The sequence below is a fragment of the Acinonyx jubatus genome, chromosome A1 (assembly GCF_027475565.1).
Source record: "Acinonyx jubatus isolate Ajub_Pintada_27869175 chromosome A1, VMU_Ajub_asm_v1.0, whole genome shotgun sequence".
Taxonomy (NCBI): Eukaryota; Metazoa; Chordata; class Mammalia; order Carnivora; family Felidae; genus Acinonyx; species Acinonyx jubatus.
In genome coordinates, this window is record NC_069380.1 from 153,560,934 (window position 1) to 153,583,837 (window position 22,904).

Below are 22,904 nucleotides of genomic sequence, written 5' to 3' on the forward strand. Positions count from 1 at the left end.
AACTAATAGTACTCCTATGTACAAGCAATAACCAAGTATAAATGTAATAGAAGATCTCATTAGCAATAGAAATAAAATCATAATGTACCTAAGAGTATATCTAACAAAATCAGAGTAAGACCTCTTATAATTTATAAGGAAATTATTAAACTTTATTGTCAGGTATAAATGGAAACATAAATGAATGGGAAGATATACCATAATAGTAGATGGGAAGACTAAGTTTCATGAAAATGTCTATTCTCACTAAATTACTTTATTAATTCAATTCCAGTAGAAATCCCATGAGAGTTGTTAACAGTACTTGACAACAGGACCCCATAATTCACACATGAGAGAAGTCACTGAAAACAGAACAATTTTCAAGAAGACAGACAAGGTGGCAAGACTTACCTTGAACAGCCATCATCTTATTATAAAGCTCTGATAGTTTAGATGGCATGATACTGGCACAAAGATAAACAAATCAACAACACAGAATAGAGAACCCAGAAATAGATCCATCTACATATGGCAATTTGGTAAATGAAAAAGTTGGCAATACAAATCACTAGGAAAAGGAAAAAGTATTTAAAAAAAGTAATCTGAAGAAAATTAGGTACATATATGGGCAAAAAATTAGATCACTGTCTCACAAAATAAATCCCAGGTAATTTTAAAATGCTAAATCTAGAAAGCAAAATTATAACATTTCTAAGGAAAAAAGCAGGAAATTAACCATATGACATCAAATAAGTAAAACTTGCTTCAGCAAGATACAAAAAATTATAAGCATTAAAGTGAAAAGCTAAAACTTCTTACATAGTAAATTTTAAAACTCCTATATAATATACCAAACACCATAAACAAAGTAAAAAGGCACAAATAGGACAAATTTATAAAGCATGCAACCAAAAATGAATTATTATAAAGAACTTCTAAATCAAAAAGAAAAAAAACTATTAAAAAAAAAAGAAATGTAAATAGGTATTTCACAGAAAAGGAAATCCAAATGGTCAAGAAACATATAAAAGGTTGCTCAACTTCACTAAATGTTAGGGAAATGCAAATTAAAACAAAATAACATTTGATACTATAGTCCAATTACATTAAGTTTCAGCAACTATATGAAAAAAAGGAAATCTTACAGAGTGCTGGTTGAGTCATAAGTTGAAATAGCTACTTTAAGGAATGATTTGGCCTCAGTGCGTGAGGTTGATAATGATTACAACAAAGAAATGCATACCCAAAAAAAAAAAAAGAAAGCCTTCACACGTATGTGTAAAGAAACATGCATAAAAGTGCTCACTGCAGCATTATTTTAACAATTAAAAACTGAAAATAGCCTAAATGTCCATAATTCAGTGTGTCATTACAGATAAATCTCAAAAACATAATGCTGAGTTAAAACTAATCTCCAGAATATTAAAAGTATAATACCATTTGTATGAAGTTTAAAACATGCAAAAAATGGGGGCACCTGGGTGGCTTAGTTGGTTAAGCATATGACTTCAGCTCAGGTCATGATCTCATGGTTTGTAAGTTCAAGCCCCACTTGGGGCTCTGTGCTGACAGTTCGGAGACTGAAGCCTGCTTTGGATTCACTGTCTCCCTCTCTCTCTGCCCCTTCCCCATTCATGCTCGATCTCTCTCTTTTTCAAAAATAAAACTTTAAAAAACATTAAAATAAATAAACTTAAAAACATGCAAACAATGGTTTATATGAGAACTTCTCGCAATGATAAAAATGTTGTGTATCTGCACACCCAATACAGTAGCCTAAGCTACATGTGGCTATTAAACAGTTGTAATGTGGCTAACATTCCTGAGGAACTGAATGTATTTTATTTTAATTAATTTAAGTTTAAAGAGTCAGATATTAATGTGTCTACCCTATTTGGCAGAGCAGGGCTATATAATGTATGGGTACATACATACACAGAAATATAAAAACTTAGAGGAAGAATACACATCAACTTCAGGATAGCAGTTACTCCTGGGGAAGTGAAGTGGGTGGGAATGGAATGTGAAGGGATTTGACAGTCTCTGTGACCTTTCATTTCTTTAGAACAACAAAAACATATAAAGCAAATATGCCAGAATACTAGTATTTGTTAAAACTGATGAATCTGGTTTTTAGTATGTTTGAAATATTTCCCATTTACTTTTTCTAATATTTCCTACTTTAAATGTTTCCCTTTCACTTCTTTGAAATATTTACCTATTTAAATTTTTAAATAACTTTTTGAAAGTAAACAGTGTTTAAATATTTATCATACTTGGAGATCTAAAGCCAGGTGATCAACTCTCTTATATATAGTCTCAATGAATACATATATAACATTGAGAAAAGCAAACAATGGAGCAAAAGCTATGACACAATACACTTGCATAGTTACTAACTTGATTTTTACAATTAATTTTCAAAGGTCCAACAAAGAAATTTCAAAAACGTGTTATTTTACTTAGATTCTAAATATACCAAATGGAATAACCATGTGTTTATCTTATAATTAGAAGTATTAAAAAATATTAAATAAAATAGTCAAGGTAGCACTGAACCAGGGATCCAGGCAGTTCATACTAACTTTCTAATACCAGTTTGTATTAACTTTCTGTATTCGATTCACCACGTTTGCTCATTTGTACAGGATGACCTAGAGAGTCTCTGCATTCACTGTCAATTTTTATAAGATGGGAACTTTCAATCCAGTTTCATTTCTTCTTTTAAATATGTACTATAAGTTGTTTAGAATAATCATCCCTTTGTATCAAAGTGTGAAAAATCTGCATACCTGAAATCCAAATTCCCTTACTGCTGTCTAACTGTCCATACAACAGACAAAAAAATAGAAGAGTAAAATAAATGATCAGCTGGTCAGGGATCCACGGCTCTCAAACTCATTTTGCAAAGCTGGAAACTCTTCTAATAGGTTGATTTTCATGTGGCTATCCCAAGATCCTGAACAGAATATGTGATTCTCCATATATACTGCATTCTTAGAGTGCATATTCTTAGAGTGCATATGCTAGCAGGTGCGGGGACAGAGAGAGAGAGGGGGAGAGAGAGAAGCCCAAGCGGACTCCGTGCTGACAGCAGGGAGCCCGATCCCACTAATGGTGGGATCATGACCTGAGCCGAACCCAAGAGTTGAATGCTTAACAGACTGAGCCACCCAGGCACCCCACAAAAATTTTTAACATATGCATAATTCTAATGCATATTTATGCCCCATTTTATAAAAATATTGAAGATCCTATGAAGAAAGAAAGACAAATACAACTACTCACATGTGTAACATTAACCAGAGATCACAATTCATTCAGTGCTCTACCCATGTTATCATGCATCCAAAGAATGTGGAAGAATTAGATCTCTGCTGTTCACACACACAACTTTTACTTACATCACAAAGTGTATAACAAGAATGTTCAGAGCAAAGGAGATTAAGTTTAACTGCTTATGATCTGTTGTAAGATGTACATGACTATTATTGAATGGTGAGGCTTTGGGGTTATTTTGGAAGGTGGTACAAAAGGCAGGAAATGATGGTAATTAACTCTTACTTTTTAGTTTATTCTGTAGCATAATTATTGACACATTTCTGGTTTCTATCACCTATCATAAAATATATATACAACTTAACAATGCTCTGAAATTAACTTCTCAAACTTGATGGCGGGGAGGGGGAGGCAGTATTCTTACTAGACATAAGTATTTTTTAACATATGGAAAAATTCAAGCTTGCAGTACAAGGGCTGAAAATTAGGGAAGAGCATGCCCCCTACTCAAAGGGGGGAAAAAGCATTTTAAGCTTCCTTAACCTTAATTATAAAGTTGACACTCCTAGAGACCACCATAAACCAGGAGTTAACAGATAAGATTACAATGTATTTGAGTACAAAATTACAACGTAGTTTGAAACAATCAAACTTCCTTTATATTCTCATCTATTCAGAGCCAAGATAACACTGCTGGTTGTAAAATACAGGGCTACTTAAAGGAACACCTTTTTTTAAGTCCAAGGATTAAAAGAGAAGAGAGACAAAGTATTATCTGTTTGGTATTTCTAGTAACATCTAATACTAAATATTCTATGCCAAATACTGAACATGCAAAAAATTGTTACTTTTTGATAAATCTAAATTTAAAATTACAAAAAAATAAATAAATAAATAAATAATTGAAAATTACCAAAAAAGAAGGGGTGGGGTGGGTGGGAATGAACGTAAGTGCACTATTCTCATGATTAAAATATACAACTCAAAGACTTAGATTTAAGCTGTGATTAAAAAAATAAAGAGAACGGTCAGGGTTCATGGGTGGCTCAGCATTGGACTCCTGGTTCCTGCTTGGGTCATGACCTCACAATTCGTAGGATAGAGCCCTACATCGGGCTCTGTGCTGACAGTGTGGAGCCTGCTTGGGATTCTGCCTCTCTCCCTGCCCCTCCCACATGAGCTCCCTCTCTCCTCTCAGAATAAATAAACTTTAAAAAATTTTTAAGAGAAGCAAAATATTTTATAAAACTAAAAATCTTTTGATTTCTTAAATTTCTTGTAATTTATGAATTCAAACAACAGTATGAATAGTTCATGTAACAAAGCAAAATTGAAAAATTTAGAGTGAAACTAACGGGTTCCCTTTATAAAGTTAAACTTCAAAAGAGTAAAATCATCAATGAAAAAATAATATAAATTCTTAATGCTTACATTAATATCTAAGGAAAAGAATTTTTGGCTATCTTCATAGTTTCCAAAGTTGTATTTTCCTACACTTTAAGGCAAAGGAACACTGTGTACAAGAAAGGGATATGTGTAAAGAGATAATTTAACATATGGATTTATTCCACCAATTTCAAGCATATAAAATAAAACCATGGGGTTTTTCTCTTATGGTTCAGGTTTTAAATTTAACATAACTTTTATAAACCATTTTATAGAATTCCTTATTACCTCAAAATTAAGTGTATATAGCCAGTAGAAAATTACTTCCAACTATATAATTTTATCAAAACTCTTACCACTAGAAGTCTGTGATATATAAGATACATGAAATAATGTTGTTATTGATTAGATAGGGAAATTTCTCACTTCTTTTTATCATTCATATATATATTTTTATTACTTTTTCTATTTCTCTCAAATTTCTGTTCTCCTAAAACCACATACTTCTCCTTAGTATTTATAACTGTTTTAATTTAATTCTGAAATTATTTAATTCCATATTCTCCACTAGATTGTAATTTACTCCTAATTTATTCCCAGCATCTACCATAGTGTCTGACTTAGAGCAAATGATCAATAAATATGTGTTAATAAGTGGACGATAGCAAAAACAAAATACCAACTGTTCCTTTCACTTTTAGGAAATCTCTCCTGTCTGCTATATATAAATTGGGCCTCAATAAATAGGTGACTCAATGGAGACAGAACACCGGAAGAACTTCCTCAAATTGCAGCTGTGCATCTAAGAAATACACCATTTTTATCTCTTTTGTGAATCAATTTTGAACCTTTAATATTTAAATTTAAAATAATAGACTGAAAAGAGAATGCATCCTTAACAATATCTACATCCAGTGAAGATTTTGATGATCTGATGAAAGGGTATATAATATGAACAGAAACCAATAATCATACAGTCAACAAACTGACAGCCAAGTTTTCATAATTAGTGTAATCAAATACGGGAGCCAGGACAATTAATTTGTAACCTGGCACAAATAATGGCACAAAAATGAATGAATGAGTGAATTCCTCAAAAGAAGTTATGTATTCATATACCTTTGCAGTACTTTGATTTGCCCAGACACAATGTATATATACATTACATGCAAATATACTGCGCACAAATACACAGACACTCAAATTATTTTCATACATAGTATACAGGTAAACAACAAGATCAAAAAGTAAGATTACAAGATTCTAGAGCTGAAATCAATGTCAAATATAAGAATATACATGACCTAAAATAAAATCTATGTCCTATGTTAAACTCTCTAATCCTCTATTGACAACAGACAGAGTATTTGGCCTTTCTGAAGTATTCCCACCCTACTGAATAAAGATTATGATTGTCATCTCTCATATGAACATTAGTAAACAGAAATAACAAATACAGTTAATTTTTACTTTATCCTTTATACTTGTTCTCATTCTGAAGAAGGTATTTTAAAGGTATATCTAACAGCCCTTTACAATTTACAAGGCATTTTCACATATATTTTCACTTAAGCTGCATAGCAACTCTATGAGTTATGTGGGCAAGTATTATTAGCCCTGTTTTACAAATCAAGATGCTAAGGGCAAAAGAAGTTAAATGAATTGTCACAGACACAAAACTACTAAGTAGAAAAGCCAGGACTATAGCCCAGATGTTTTGACACCATCTTTTCAGGGCACCACAAACAGATACACAAAGTTAGAGATACTTGAAATGCATAGCAGCATGGTCAAGTATTAAACCAGCAGTATACCTCTGTGAAGTTTAGAGACTAGAACAGAATAATCTGAGCCCTTCAAATCATCAAAGAGATCTCACTATTTTATTTAGAATTGTTTCACTATACAATGCACTAGTTAACAAAAGGTTCACTAGAATAGCACATATATACCAAACTAGAAAAAAAAAAAAAAAGCAAACAAACAAAAAAACCTGATAACAGATTTACTCAATTACAGAGTTAATACAAACCAGTATGTAGTTTGTTTATAAAATATATATATAATAGGAATATTTCCCTGAATCTCTCACTGACAGAATGCAATCTTTCAATTAATTTACATGATTATTTTTTTCATGAAGTGTATTTAAACTGTCTTATTTTTCCTCTCCCTACCACTCTAGAATTTTTTTTAAAACTTCTAAAGGTCGAAAATGGAATAAGTAATTGCTTGATACCTCCTTGCAAACTCTTTAAAAGTTGTACAGCTGCTAATGTATGTTTGCGCTGGCATTGCAGAGTGGAGCCTGGGGAATACAAAATCTGATTTCAGAGAAACCAGAGCTTACTTCAAAGAAAAGAGCAACTCTCTCCAGCTGATAAGATATTTCCTGAAAGAAAACAACTACCAAGGAAGAAATACACTAGTGATATCTCCTGTTAGTCTTCTACAATCCTTCATTTAATAAAATAAAGTTTTTTTTCCCATTTACTTGATTATATACTTCCATTTCACATTTTCTCCTGTAATGGTTTAATTTTTGTTAGCTTATTTGTTTATTGTAGGTTTCAGAGTGTAATCCCATTGTTTCAAAGTACATGGGAAAAAAAAGCTAGGTAACTCCAAGATACCCTCAAAAATCTCATCAAAAAGGGAAATAAATTTAAGAAATATGAAATATGAACTAGGTATTTTTCTTATAGATTTAGAATGTTGCTGGGCAACAATAATTAGATAACTTATTTCATATACTCATGCCATGAAACTTAAATGTCATATCTAATCAGGCTTATATTCTTCTTTCCAGAAGAGATTCAAAGGACTTTTGCAATATGTTACAGGCAAAAAATGACCTCTAAAAATTGGGCTCATGATAACAAGAGTTCTGCAAAATTTCATTTATGATAAATATTAGTAATGGGGTACAGAATTAGTAATAAATAGACCTAGTGTCTCTAGACCTGAGATTGTGTGGAAACAGCAGAAAGAGCACTGAACTGTTCTTTTCCAATGTTAATAAACTGATGACTACGCAATTGATAATGTAATTATTACTGTAATTTTGGCTTTTCATTTGTATGGAAACTTATAGTTCCAAACATTTTCACTTAGATTATCTCATTCAGCCCTCCCAATAACCCTCAGAACCCATTTTACAAATGAGACAAAAGAGACTAAAAAGATAAGGATTTTCCAGAGATCACATAATTCCAGAAATGGAATATGAAACCAGCTCTTTTCATTCTAAGATAATACATTTGCCTTTATCTGTGCTTGAGTTTCTTCATCCTTAAAATGGGAACCATTATATCTATGACACGGTTTTTCATTCACTCCTCAGATATTTAGTGAGTACATGACAGGCAAGATTAAATGATACGCATGTTGAAAGTACTTTGGACACTCTATAAAAACAAACACAAAACATCCACACAAAAATATAGGGTACTAGCAGTAAAGAAACTGGCCTGGGCCTAATGGGGATCAATGTCAAAGCTGACAATTTAACCCACAGTATTATGCTTCTTTGGGCCTCCTACAATATGCATCTGGGAAATCACCATAGTACAGGCTGGTGCAGGAATCTATTAAAATAGATTTAAAGTAGATTAAAACTGTCTAGCAGACTATTATAATTTTTAAATTAAACAAACAAAATACACTAGTTAAGTGACCTCTTTCTCAGGGATTAGGATCTAAAGTGAGCACACAAAAATTTGCATATGGTCAAAATCCTTTTGTACAATGCACACTGAAGACCAACATACTTCCTCTCATAGACAGTTATCTTTTTTCCTTAGTTGAATACCAGATGATTTAGCTGGCCTGCATTTTATATTGTATTAAAATACATACATATGTACATATATATACTTGTATATGTATGTGTATGTGTGTATATATACATATGTATTCATGAATACAAGTGTACTCAAGTACACACACATATTATATGTCTTTAAACCCTAGAAACACACTCAGCCTAGCACATATAAAGGAGTTGAAATCAATAGGAACAGAAAATTTACCTCTCACATTCACTCCTAGCACAGATTCATTGAATGGAATACTTTAATTTCTCTCTTTGGCCACATATGTGCATATGTATTTAGGTAAGGTATATGTACAATGTGAGTCCACAATGTAGGTCATTAAAATAGAAATTTGAATACATATACCCACACTAATATTCACATGTGTGGAAACAAAAATATACTCAAACTGCCCACATTTTTAATGCCAAGAGGACCCTTAATTTCTATTTGACACTGTATATTTTGGTAATAACTTGTTAGCCTATTTATCATACCCATTAACAATATGAAAGCATACATAAATGTATATTAAAATTTTCAAAGGAAGACCCTCTAAAACAATGCTTTCTGATTAGACATGCAACTTAGAGCCCCATTCCTGTTGCTATTGCCCAATAATTCTTAAAGATTGACATAAAGGAAAATATCCAACTTGATTACAAGAAATGTGTGATCTTTTATAGAAAGGTATTCTACAACAACTGCTACTACCACTTTGTTCAATAGATCACTTAAAATACAATATACTATTTGAAAAATTAGAATAAATAACATTTAAGAAGTCTAGACTAAGAATTTCAAGATTATTCATCAGCGATGACTACATACAAATTGACATTTCTCCTAGATAAGGTTTTTAAAAACCCTATTTATAGAAAGAAAAATTGAGCATTACTGTATCTAAAGTCTCAATGTTAAAAATCATAGGGTTTTTAAGAGACAAATTCACATGCACCATTATTTACAGTAAAAGATAGATCCTATAAAACTCATGTGAATCACATAGAAAATAATGGGGTTTCCCTGTTCAAAACTGAACTACATATACATAAATTATTATAACATTTTGTACATCCTTAAAAACCACAGGTTGTTTAAATTTTTAGTTTTTAGTTGTCCATTTGTGCATAGTTTAAAATTGGATATAGATTTGTTTTGGTTAGTCTCCACTTTGTTAATGAACACGTCCATATTTTCCTTTTTTCTAAAGAAATGCCAAATCCACTCAAAAAAGTTGTCAAATCCACAGCGTCATTTTCACATATTTACCATGTTCAATAATATCCAAAGAAAAGTTCCTAAACAAGTAGACTCACCACTGAAATTTCAGTCCAAACAAAAAAATAATTTTATTTATTTACATTATCCTTTTTTATCCAACAAGAAGAAATGTATAGGTTTATTCTACTAAGAATGCCTTAATCTAAATTAGAAACTATTTAATCTAGGACCAGATTCTCATCCTATGAACTTCAAGAAAATTTTCTTTTTTTTTACATGTTTTTTTAATGTTTATTTATTTTTGAGAGAGACAGATAGTGAGATGTTCAGGGGCAGAGAGAGAAGGAGTCACAGAATCCGAAGCAGGCTCCAGGCTCTGAGCTGTCAGCACAGAGCCCGACTCAGGGCTCAAACTCACAGACTGTGAGATCATGACCTGAGCTGAAGTCTGACGCTTAACCAACTGAGCCACCCAGGCGCCCCAAAATTTTTAAGAGTAACACAGCCCATTATTAAGTGAATTTCCACCAAATGTTATGGAGGCTTTGATGAACACAAATAAGTTCTCATATTCTTTAAAAAAACAAAGGAAATTGCTTAAATGAGCAAAATGTAAATGATGGTCATAACCAAAACACCAGATTAATATAGTGTTCTTCTTCTGTAGTCAAATAAAGCTTCTACATATTCCTAGTCTAAAAGAAAAAAATAGTTGTGATTTTTGTAATTCTTTGGCCAAAATAAGAATGAAAATCTAAAACCAAGCATCTGGAAATGTGACAATACTTCATCAATGAACAGATGAAATATTAATATTATAAATGTTTTACAATTATATCCTCTAAATAACCAAGAGGAATACTTCAGTAGTATGAATTTTTGATGTTCTGTACTTTATTTTTGAATATAAAGAGTGAAGATATAACTAATTCTATCTCTCTACAAAAATGAACAGCAAGAAGGACAATTATTTTTGGCTTTGTGCAATTCAAAATAGAATATGAGAAATAAATAAAATTATATGTATGTATTCATGTGTATGTGTATATGTGTATATGAATGTGTATATATACTATGTATAGTCTTCAATGTATACTGGTTAGCCTATATTAGTGATAATTAAAATTCTTTATCACATAATACAAATAACAGTTGATAAAAGTACTGTTATTACTGCTGGAGAAATAAGAAAGAAATAAAATTTCCTAAAGCAATCCTATATTATAGGTAGGAGGCTCACCAAACTTACTGGTAACTAAGTGATGCTGAAAGGGACCATATACCAATACATATACACTAGAAGAAAGATGAAGACATCAAGAAGTTTAAAAAAGATTAACACTTGGGGCACCTGAGTGGCTCAGTCAGTTAAGCGTCCGACTCTGCCGGCTCAGGTCATGATCTCATGGTTTGTGGGTTTGAGCCCCACGTCAGGCTCTGTGCTGACAGCTGAGAGCCTGGAGCCTGCTTAGGATTCTGTGTCTCCCTCTCTCTCTGCCCTTCTCCCAGTCATGCTCTCTCAAAAATAAACATTGAAAAAAAATTTTTTTTTAAAAAGATCAATACTTATCACTGACTCTAACACTTAGCTTATAGAAAAAGTGAAGAATTTGGGAATTATCTTAATTGACACAAATATTGTACCAAAAAATACTTAAAATCTTCTTGTTATTCCCTTAATAGTTTATTTACTTCAAAGCACCTACAACTATCCACTTCCCTTTTCCTGGGGAATCAAGACCAAAGTGATCACAGGTGAATTATGTAATCAAATGATGACTCATTTTCAATAAGAAATTAATTCATGTTATAGAAATTTTGAGGATCCAGGAATCCTGGCTCTGAATTTAAAAATACTACATTACATTAAAACTCTAACTTTGCTTTTATTCATATAGATCTGTTAATTTAAAATATAAACAATAGGGGTGCCTGGGTGGCTCAGTCGGTTGAGTGTCCGACTTTGGCTCGGGTCATGATCTTGTGGTTCATGAGTTCAAGCCCCACATCGGGCCATGTGCTGACAATTCAGAGCCTCGAGCCTGCTTTGGAATCTGTGTCTCCCTCTCTCTCTGCCCCTTCCCCGCTTGCACTCTGTCTCTCTGTCAAAAATAAACATTAAAAAAAATTTTAATATAAACAATAAATTGTAATGTTGTAGAAAGAGGGGAAAATTATTTGCTTTTGTTATTTTGTACCAATATTCACAAATTTCATATCTACCAAAAGCAGTAGGTAAACTTTGTAGTAAGCTTTGAAGTTTACGAAGTTCTTTTACATAAATTGACTTATTATGTCCTTATATTAGCCTTAATATCCAGTTCACAAATTAAAAACTGTGCCTCAAACATATTAAATGATTTACCCAAAAATAAGTCACAGAACTCAAAACTGACAAAATGGAATTCTGACAGATTCCAATCTCTATACCTTTTTTTAAATGTTACTAACCATGCTCATTATGTTTTATGTTAGCTCTTATGCATTATACACCTTATATCTGAAAGTTCAGGCCCTTTTACCAACCTCTACTTCCCCCACTTCCAAGCCTCTGGTAACCACTTTGCCATTCATTATATGAGTCTGAAGTTGGGTGTTTTGTTTTGTTTTTAATTCCACATATAAGTGGTACTATGCAGTATTGGTCTTTCTTTGGCTTATTTCACATAGCATAATGCCATGAAGGTCCATGTTGTTGCAAATGGCAGGATTTCTTTATTTATCATGACTGAATAGTATTCCATTTGTGTGTATATGTCCACTGATGTACACACACATGCAAAAAAAAAAAAAAAAGCTGTGCTATGGAGTATTACTTTGCAATCAAAAAGAATGAAATCTTGCCATTTGCAACTACGTGGATGGACCTAAAGTGTATTATGCTAGGGGAAATCAGTCAAAGACAGACAAATATCATATAACTTCACTCATATGAGGATTTTAAGACACAGAACAAATGAACATAAGGGAAGGGAAGCAAAAATAATATAAAAACAGGGAGGGGAACAAAACATAAGAGACTCTTAAATATGGAGAAAAAACAGAGGGTTACTGGAAGGGTTTGGGGGGGGGATGGACTAAATGGATAGGGGCATTAAGGAATATACTCCCGAAATCATTGTTGCACTATATGCTAACTAATTTGGATGTAAATTTAACAAAAATAAAATTAATAAAATTAATAAAATAAAATGGAATATTCTTTGTAACACACACATACACACACAAAAAGCTGGGCTATAGAAGAAATGACCAAGATAGAACTAAAAGCAAGCTGGAATACCAGTGTGTATCATGTAGATGATGTCTTTACTTTAAATTCTGTACTGAAATTTGCTTCTGGTCCAAGAGGGCAAGATAGGAGGATCATGGACTCATCAACTCCTAGGATTCAGCTAACGTACAACTATATACAAGGCAATTCACTCCATACGAAATCCAAAAACTAGCTAAGTGACAAGTACACATTTAGCAAATAAGAAAATACCCACATGGGAACAGGTCTTGGCACACTCTCAACTATTCTGAACAATAAAGAACAAATAAGGTGAAATGAACAACCATAAAGATTTGACAATCAAAAGTATGGGCCAGGATGAATGGTAAGGTTCATTTCCTATACAAGACCACTCTGTCAAGACTAGGAGAAGGTTGTTTTATTAAATGTTGCAAACCAATACAGAAAGTCAAGGAAACTGAAGAAAAAGGAATATGTTCCAAACAAAGGAATAAGATAAAACTCCCCCAAAAAGGTTTCCCATAACAGAGATAAGTGAGCTATCCAAGAAAGATTTGAAAATAATAGTCATAAAGATCTTCACCAAGGTCCTGGGAACAATGCATGAACAAAATGGGAATTTCAGCAAAAAGAACAATATAAAAAAGTATTAAACACATTATCACAAAGCTAAAAACACAATAACTAAACTGAAAATTCAATACTGGGGTCAACATCAAACTAGATGAAGTGGAAGAAAGAATCCATCAACTCAAGGGGCACCTGGGTGGCTCAGTCAGTTAAGCACCCTACTCTTGATCTCAGCTCAGGTCATAATCTGACTCTGAGACTGGGCCCCATGTGGGGCTCTGTGCTGAGCGCAAAGCCTGCTTGGGCTTCTCTTTCTCTCTTTCTCTCCCCCTCCCCCACAGACGTGTGCGAGCTAGCTCGCTCACTCACTCTCTCTCTCTCCTCTCAAAATAAATAAATAAACGTTAAAAAAAAAAAAAAGAATCCATGAATTCAAAGATGGGGCATTCAAATTCATCCAAAGAAAAAAAGAGGAACAAAAGGAAAAAAGAATGAAAAAGATTAAGATAGCTTAAGGGACTTGACACCATTAAACAGACCAAATACACAAACTAACTTTACACCTCAAGAAATTAGAAAAAGAACAAAAAACTAAGTCCAAAGTTAGTAGAAGGAAGGAAACAACAAAAAGCAGAGAGGAACTAAATGAAATAGAGACTAAAAGAGAAAAGATCAGTAAAACCAAGAGCTAATTTCTTGAAAAGATGTACAAAATAAACTGTTAGCAAGATTTACCAAGAAAAAAGAGAGCTCAAACAAATAAAATTGGAATGAAAGAAGAGACATTAAAACTCATACCACACAAATACAAAAGATCATATAAGACTACTATAAATAATTATATGCCAACAAACTGGAAAACCTAGAAGAAATGAATAAACTCCTAAAAACATGCAGCTGACCAAGAATGAATCTAAAAGGAACAGAAAATCTGAACAGACCGATTACTAGTTAGGAGAATGATTCAGTAATCAAAAACAATAACAAATAAAAGTCTAGAACCAGACACCATCACTGGTGAATTCTATTTTTAAAAAAATTCAAATAGGAATTAATACAGTTCTAGTCAAAAACTTCCAAAAACTAGAAGAGAGAACGTTTCCAAACTTATTTTATAAGGTCATTATTGCCCTGGTAAGAAAACCTATACAAAGACATTATAAGAAAAAAAGTTAAAAGAAAATAAAATTATAGCCACCATCTTTGATGAATACACATGCAAAAATCCTCAACAAAATGCTAGTAAATCATTTTTTTTTAATTTTGATTTTTTATTTTAGAAAGAGAGAGAGCATGACAGGGGAGAGGAGCAGAGGAAGAGGAAGAGACTCTTAAGCAGGCTCCACACTCAACACTCAGCACGGAGTCCAACATGAGTCTCAATACCACAATGCAAGCCAAAATTAAGAGTCAGATGCTCAAGTGACTGAGCCACCCAAGCACCCCAAATACCAGTAAATTAAATTTAACAGTACACTAAAAGTATCAGATACCATGATCAACTGTGATTTATTCCAGGGATGCAAGGATGATTCAACATGTGTAAAGCAATCAATGTGATACACATTGGCAAAATGAAGAATAAAAATCATATGATCATCTCAATATATGCAAAAAAAGCATCTGTAAAATTCAACATCCATTCATGATAAAAATTTTCACAAACTACATATAGAGGGTACATACCTCAACACAGCAAAAGCCATATATGACAAGCCACAAATAACACTATATTCAATGGTGAAAAACAAGAAGCTTTTCCTCTAAGATTAGGAAAAAGATGACTACTATACCACTTTTATTCACATTGTACTGGAAGTCCTAGCCAGAGCAATTAGGCAAGATCAAGGGAGTAGGGAAAGGCATTCATATTGGGAAGGAAGAAGTAAAACTGTTTCTATTTGCAGATGACATGATATTACATGTAGAAAGCCCTAAAGACTCCACCAAAAACCTGTTAGAATCAATCAACAAATTTCATAAAGTCATAGGACACAAAATCGATATACAAAACTCAGTTGAGTTTCTATAAACTAACTTTTTATATTAAAAGATAAATTAAGAAAACAGCCACCTTTACAACTACAACAAAAAGAATAAAATACCTAGGAATAAATTTAACCAAGGAGGTGAAAGAATTATACTCTGTAAACTCTAAGACACTAATGAAAGAAAGTGAAGAAAACACAAATAAATGGAAAGATATTCTGTGTTCATGGATTAGAAGAATTACTATTGTTAAAATATCCATATTACTGAAAGCAATCTACAGATTCAATGCAATCACTTTCAAAATCCCAAGGTCATCTTTCATAAATACAATGAAGAATCCTAAAATTTGTATAGAATCACAAAAGACCCTGAATAGCCATAACAATCTTGAGAAAGAATGGAACTCCCAGATGGCTAGGTCAGCTAAGCATCCAACTCTTGATTTCGACTCAGGTCTTGGTCTCATGGTTGTGAGATTGAGTTCCTTGTCGGACTTGTGCTGACCATGAGTCTGCTTAAGATTGTCTCTGTCTCAGCCTGGGTGTCTCAGTCGGTCAACTTCGGCTCAGGTCATGATCTCACAGCTTGTGAATTCAAGCCCCTCATCGGGCTCTGTGCTGACAGCTCAGAGCCTGGAGCGTGCTTCTGATTCTGCGTCTCCCTCTCTCTCTGCCCCTCCCCCACTCATGCTCTGTCTCTCTCTGTCTCAGAAATAAATAAACATAAAAAAAAATTTGTTTAAGTAAATAAAAAAAGACTGTCTCTGTCTCATAAACTGAGGGTTGCTGGAGGGAAGATGGGTGGGGTTATGGGATAAATGGGTGATGGGCATTAAGGGGGGCATGTGTTGGGATGAGCACTGGGTGTTATATCACTAAATTCTACTAACGGATACAAACTATATGTTAACTAACTTGAATTTAAATAAAATCTTGGAAGAAAAAAAAAATGGCAGAGAAATGAACAGGCATTTTTCCAGAGACAGACAAATGTCCAGCAGGTACCTGAAAGGTATTCAACATCTCTAGTCATCAGGAAAATAGAAATCAAAACCACAATGGGATATCACTTCACACCTGTTAGAGAGGCTGTCATCAAGAAGAAAAGAGATAACAAGCATTGGCAAGGATGTGGAATAAAGGAAACCCCTGTGCACTGTTGGTGGGAATGTAAATTGGTACAGCCACTATGAAGAACAGTATGGAGGTTCCTCAAAAAATTAAAAATAGAACTACCATATGATCTAGCAATCACACTTCTGGGTATACATCCACAGGAAATGAAAACAGGATTTTGAAGAGATATCTACACTGCCATGTTCTTTGCAACAGTATTCATAAGAGCCAAGGTATGAAAATGAACTAATGTCTAAACTTTTTAAAATATTTATTTATTTTGAGAGAAAGAGAGAGCTTGAGCAGGGAAGGGGCAGAGAGAGAGGGAGAAAGAATCCCAAGCAGGCTCCACGCTGCCAGCACAGAGCCCAACGTGGGGCTCAATCCCACAGACCATGAGATCATGACCTGAGCCAAGACCAAGATTCAGATGTTTAACCGACTAAGCCACCCTGGCACCCCTAATATCTATACTTTTATGGTCCTTTAAACTTTAAATGGTCCTTTCATGCCTGGCTCTTAGTAGAGATGTTATACCAGGAATATCAATCTCTGGTTCTACCAGGGATCAGCTGACTCCTCTCCTTTAGGCCCTAGTAAGGTCCTACTTGCTGGCCTCATCAGAAAGTCAGAGTTCTTGAGTCCTAGAAACAGTATTGGTCAGATGCAACTTTAGTTTGGAACTGGGGAAAACCTTAAAGATTTTCTAGCCTTCATTTTATTTATTAAAAAAAAAGATTCAAAAAGGCTCAGTGACTTGTCCAGGGTTACTTTTCTTAAGTTTAATTTTTTTTTTAAAGAAGTAAACATTTTTCAAGTTTTCTTTGAAAACTTTTTATGGGAAAAAGAAGTAAAAATCTGCCCAAAGTTTTAAATACATTCTTTTAAAAGTTGCCATTTTCAAATTTGTCCAATACAGTCTGATTGAAAGACATTAAAATAAAGGAAGATGAACTTGACCTTCTGTTTAATAAAAAAAGAACAGAGAGGAGAAATCTATTTATCAACACATATAATACTTTATGTTTCAACAGTGTTCCTAAAACCAAGAAATTTAAGGAAAATAAAATAATGGCAAATGCATTCCAAACTTCACAGAATTTTTTTTAGAGCTTTCTGGAGAAAGTAGATAAAGACAAGTCCACCTGTGAATTATGATATTCTCAGAAAATTGTTTAAAAGATAAATGGTTTTGTTCTATTTTTCTACAAGGAAAAAAGAAATCAGACTTTATGAAACACAGTGGAAAGTCCCATCCTTCCCATGCTTATCCTCATTAGTACAAGATAATGAAAGCCAGGGTATCACTGTTTATGATCCAAACTGCATGCTTTGGTTTCCACTAGGAGTTACTCTAAATTTCCTAATAAAATGTTTTTGTATTTCCATTTATTGGGGTGATTTCTTTGTAACTGCTACTATCGCACATGTTTATTGACAGTTAAAACGGTCTGTGGCTTATACTTTGTGTTTGAGATCATTGTTTTGCCGTCTTTTCATTGTCCCTTGCCCCACTTTTTTTATACATTAAGAATATCCAGTGCCAGGGTGCCTGGATGGCTCAGGTGGAAGAGCATGCTACTCTCGATCTCCAGGTCATGAGTTCAAGCCCCATGTTGGGTGTAGAAATTACTTAAAATAAATAAATTAAATTTTAAAAAAGAATATCCACTGACTACATCTTCATTAACTTTATCAACAGACCCAAAAATGAAAATATACTAGAACTGACCAAGTCAGAACTTGTAATCCTGAAGTTGTGTATAAGCATGAGAAAACAAACTAGTAATGAAGACAAGTATGATAGCCAAAAAAACTGAAGAAGGCTCTTGAAGCCAAGCTTTATTGCCAGAGAAAGTAAATGTAACATTCACTTTGGTTTTTGTATTCCTGGAATGCATTCCTCCTCTGAGGAAGAATAACAACAGTAATAAACCTAAATCAAGACAAAAAAAATTTCGAGGACAACTAATTATATCTTTTTTCTTCATAATACAGAGCAAATCTTAACACTCAGCGGTGTAACATATAACGGAAAAAGATCTCATTAATTAAAATATCTCACTACTATTTAAAGACTGCCTCTGGTGGCTTAGGTGAAACAGATATATAGTATCTTTTTAAAAAGCCTATAATAGCCCCAAAGTTTTCTGCAAGTATTTTCAATCTTCTTTGTTAGTTTGATAAACTTAACTCTTTTTCTAAAATATAATTTGTAATTAATTTTGCAAGTATTTGTCATAACACATTCAATGTGTGGACTTCTGTCCCTAAAAAGAAAATTCTAAATTTATTTTATATAAAATATGAATTTATTTGGTTGTCTCATTTATATACTTAGCTTCTATAAAATTCCTTGCATTTTCATAAACTTCAGACAGCAGGACACACACAGAAGAGTGAGAAAAAGAGAAGAGGATTTTGTAATAGAATCCTGCCTGAGCCAACTCTCAGTAGTCTTTTGGCAAAAGGCCTTGTGTGAACTATATCCAAGACCTCAGTCTAAGGCAGCCAAAGGTTTCCGAAGAGAATAGGTCCAAAATGGCTTATTACCTTTCACATTTGACCTTCTACCTAGTTGCCTCATACTTTGTGAACTTAAAATCTTGTGAGAGAATGCTTAGCCATCCTGTTTACAAACACAGCCTATTTATTCCACAGGAACAGTTTGGCAGGACATATCCAGGTCAACTGACCTTGAGTTGTCACAGAAACGCTAGGCCTCAGACTCCTCTTATAATTAAGCCAAACTGCAACATTGTGACCAGCTGAAACCAGTGCTGGACTGTGTAGCAATCATGAATTTTTCAGTTCACTTTCATGTTGTATACTTCCAAGTATTAACATACAAAATGTGAAAGCAATCATACATAAACTAGAAGTAGTATAAATGAGGCCTACATGGAAAAGAGAAAAAGCAGAAATTTTTAACTGGAATATTACAAGCTATTCTCAACTATTACACTGCAAAATTTGTAAACACACAACGAAAATCACACAATCTTTTAGTTATTTATGTGTTTTCAAAACTCCAGTCTGTCTTAGTCAGGCTTTGCCTTATATTAAGTATTTACCTGAAGAAATTACTTGATTAATTATCTCCAGAGGCAATCCAAGATGGCAGCACAGAAGATCCTGAACTCACCTCCTCCACAGACCAAATTTACAGATACATTTGGAACGATTCCCTCTGAAAAAGATCCAAAAAGTAGCTGTACAGCTCCTTCACAACAAATGGTACAAGGGCCACATTGAGATGGTTAAGAAAGGTAGAAAGAGTCTCACCAAAAACCCCACCACCAAGTTAGTAACCCACAATTGGGTCAGATCTCAAAAATCCCAAGCTTCTCCCCGAGAAGTAAGGGGTTCATCATTCTTCATATAAGGCACCCCAATCCTTGAGACCTACAAAAAAGAGACAAACCCCCAAAATGTGTGGCTTTGAAAACCAATAGGGTTCACATCTAGAAGACCCAAAGAGCTGTAGGGAACTGAGATTCTGCTCTAAAAGGGCTTATGGAGGGGTGCCTGGGTGGCTCGGTTGGTTAAGCATCCGACTTCGGCTCAGGTCATGATCTCATGGTCCGTGAGTTCAAGCCCCGCGTCGGGCTCTGTGCTGACAGCTCAGAGCCTGGAGCCTGTTTCAGCTTCTCTGTCTCCCTCTCTCTCTGCCCCTCCCCTGTTCATGCTCTGTCTCTCTGTCTCAAAAATAAATAAACGTTAAAAAAATAAATAAATAAAATAAAAGGGCTTATGGACAGACTTACTCCCTGTAGAGACCAGTACAAAAGCAGCAGTTTGAAAAGTTCTAGATTCTATGTAAAGGAGATTCATTTGCTAATCTTAAAGTGTCTGCCAGAGGGGCAGACGCCTGCTGAGACTATCTCCAGGGACAAAGGTGCTACAAGTCACCATTTTTGTGTTCTTCTAACTTGCTAATGCCAGGGAGCAAATCCCAGCCCAGTGCTTTCTTGCTGCTCTGCAAAAGCCAGCGGGTGCATGCTGGCCCTGCATTCTCCTGATGCCTCACTAAAGCCAGCAGGCATAAGCAGTACACACAGGAGACACTCTGTGATCACCTGGCTCTGGTGGGTGATATGGCTTCTGGGGGGAAAGGGGGTGGGTTACATTTCTAGGCTCCATGGGACTGAAAGAATCAGAGACAGTTCTTGGCAGGCTGTCACCCCAAGGGTACTGCACAGACACAAAATGAAACACACCCCAGTCCTCCTGTGAAAAGACCTATTTACTTTCCCTGGAGCTTCAGCCTGAGGGGCAGATTTCAGGTTTGCCACATATTCAGAGGCTACAGAGCCACTTAGGCAATCAATGTATGCAGGGGAATGCCATCTTCATACTCTCCCTCAGCCTCAATATAGTTCTGCAGTAACCTCCCAAAAAGGACTTACATATTGATCTGAAGCCCTGATATTTCCACCTGTCACCCAGGGGTCACCTCCAGATCACCTTATCTGGAAGCCAGCAAGGTTTAAGTTCCACAAGGCTGTATATATCTGAATACTTAAAAGCTGATGCCTGAGGGTCTCGTTTTCAATCAGCCGGAAAATAGGTGCTGACTGAGATCTCTCCCTTTGGAACACTGACAGGTCTTGGCACACCTTGACCTATCAAGTATAAATCAGGCTGCTTAGACAATCACAAAGGTTTGAAAGACAACCAGGTTTACCTTCCAGACTGAGAGAAGTACTATTCTGCATAATACACAGAAACAAAACCAGAGTATTTCCCAGAGGAAACAAAGGAATATCTACCAAATGAAAGACCAAGATAAAACCTCATTAAAAAAAAGAAACAGAAAAGAAAGAAACCTCAATGAAATGGAGATAAATAAGTAATATACCTGATAAAGAATTCAAAGTAATAGTCACAAAGATGCTCAACTAACTGGGGAGAAGAATGAATGAACACAGAACTTCAATACAAAATATATGAAAATACCAAAAAGAAGTCACAGAGATGAAGAATATAACAACTGAACTGAAGAATACACTAGAAGGTTCAATAGCAGACTAAATCAGAGCAGAAGAAATGAACACTGAGCTCATAGACAAGGCAGTGGAACTCACCCACATAAAGCAACAAAAAGAAAAAAGAATTTTAAAAAGTGAATGTACTTTAAGAGACCAATAGGAAAACATCACAAGAAACAACATTCACATTACAGGAGTCCCAGGAGGGGAGAGAGAGACAAGGGCAGAAAACTTATTTGAGGAAATAATGGCTGAAAATTTCCCTAACCTGAAAAAGAAACCAATATTGAGATCTAGGGAGCCCAGAAAGTTCCAAATGAGAGGAACCCAAAAAAATCCACACCAAGACATATCATAATTAAATTGTCAACAATTAAAGAGAAAGAGAGAATCTTGAAAGCAGCATGAGAAAACAACTTGTCACATATAAGGAAATCCTCATAAGACTATCAGCAAATTATTGAGAGAAACTATGAAGGCCAGAAAGGAATCGCATGATGTATTCAAAGTGCTAAAAGGAAAAAAAAATGCAACCAAGAATACTTAAACCAGCAAGGTTTTCATTCAGAATACAAAAAGAGATGAGTATTCCAGACAAAAAAAAAAAAAAGCTAAAAATTGTTTATCACAACTAAACCAATCCTACAAGAAATCCTTCTTAAAGCTGGAAAGAAAGGGAACTAGTATTAAGAAGATGAAAGTATAAACCTCACTAGTATAAATATATAATAAAGGTAGTAGATTAATCACTGATAAAGCTAGTATGAAGGTTAAAAGACAAAAGTAGTAAAAATAAGTGTGACTACAATTATCAGTTAAGGGATATACAAAACAAAAACATGTAAACTGTGACATCAAAAACATAAAATGTGGGAGGAGGTAAATGCAGACTTTAAAATGCATTTAAACTGAAGCTGCTCTCAGTTTAAAATGGATTTATATAAATATATAGGCTGTTACATGTGAGCCTCATGATAACCAAAAATCAAAACCTATCATATATACACAAAAGATGATAAGAAAGGAGTCTAAGCAAAACACTAAAGAAAGTCATCAAACCACAAGCTAAGACAGCAAGAGAAAAAGAAAGGAATATAAAGGAACTAAAAACAACCAAAAAATAATTAATGAAATGGCAGTAAACACATACCTATCAATAATTATTTTAAATATAAATGGACTAAATTCTTAAATCAAAAGACATAGAGTGGCAGACTGGATTAAAAAACAAGACCAATCTATACGCTGCCTACAAATGTAAGGGCACACACAGACTGAAAGTGAAGGGATGGAAAAAGAAGTTCCACACAAA

The 22,904-nt window shown here is 34.1% G+C and overlaps 1 long non-coding RNA gene across 1 annotated transcript in view; it reads right to left on the reverse strand.

Annotated features, from left to right (window-relative positions):
- LOC106968807 (uncharacterized) overlaps window positions 1-17,074 on the reverse strand; it is a 94,787-nt gene extending 77,713 nt beyond the window's left edge. Inside the window, exon 1 of the long non-coding RNA XR_008299720.1 lies at window positions 1,128-17,074. This is a non-coding gene — a long non-coding RNA (uncharacterized LOC106968807). The remainder of the gene's footprint in view (window positions 1-1,127) is intronic.
- Between the last annotated feature and the right edge of the window lie 5,830 nt (window positions 17,075-22,904).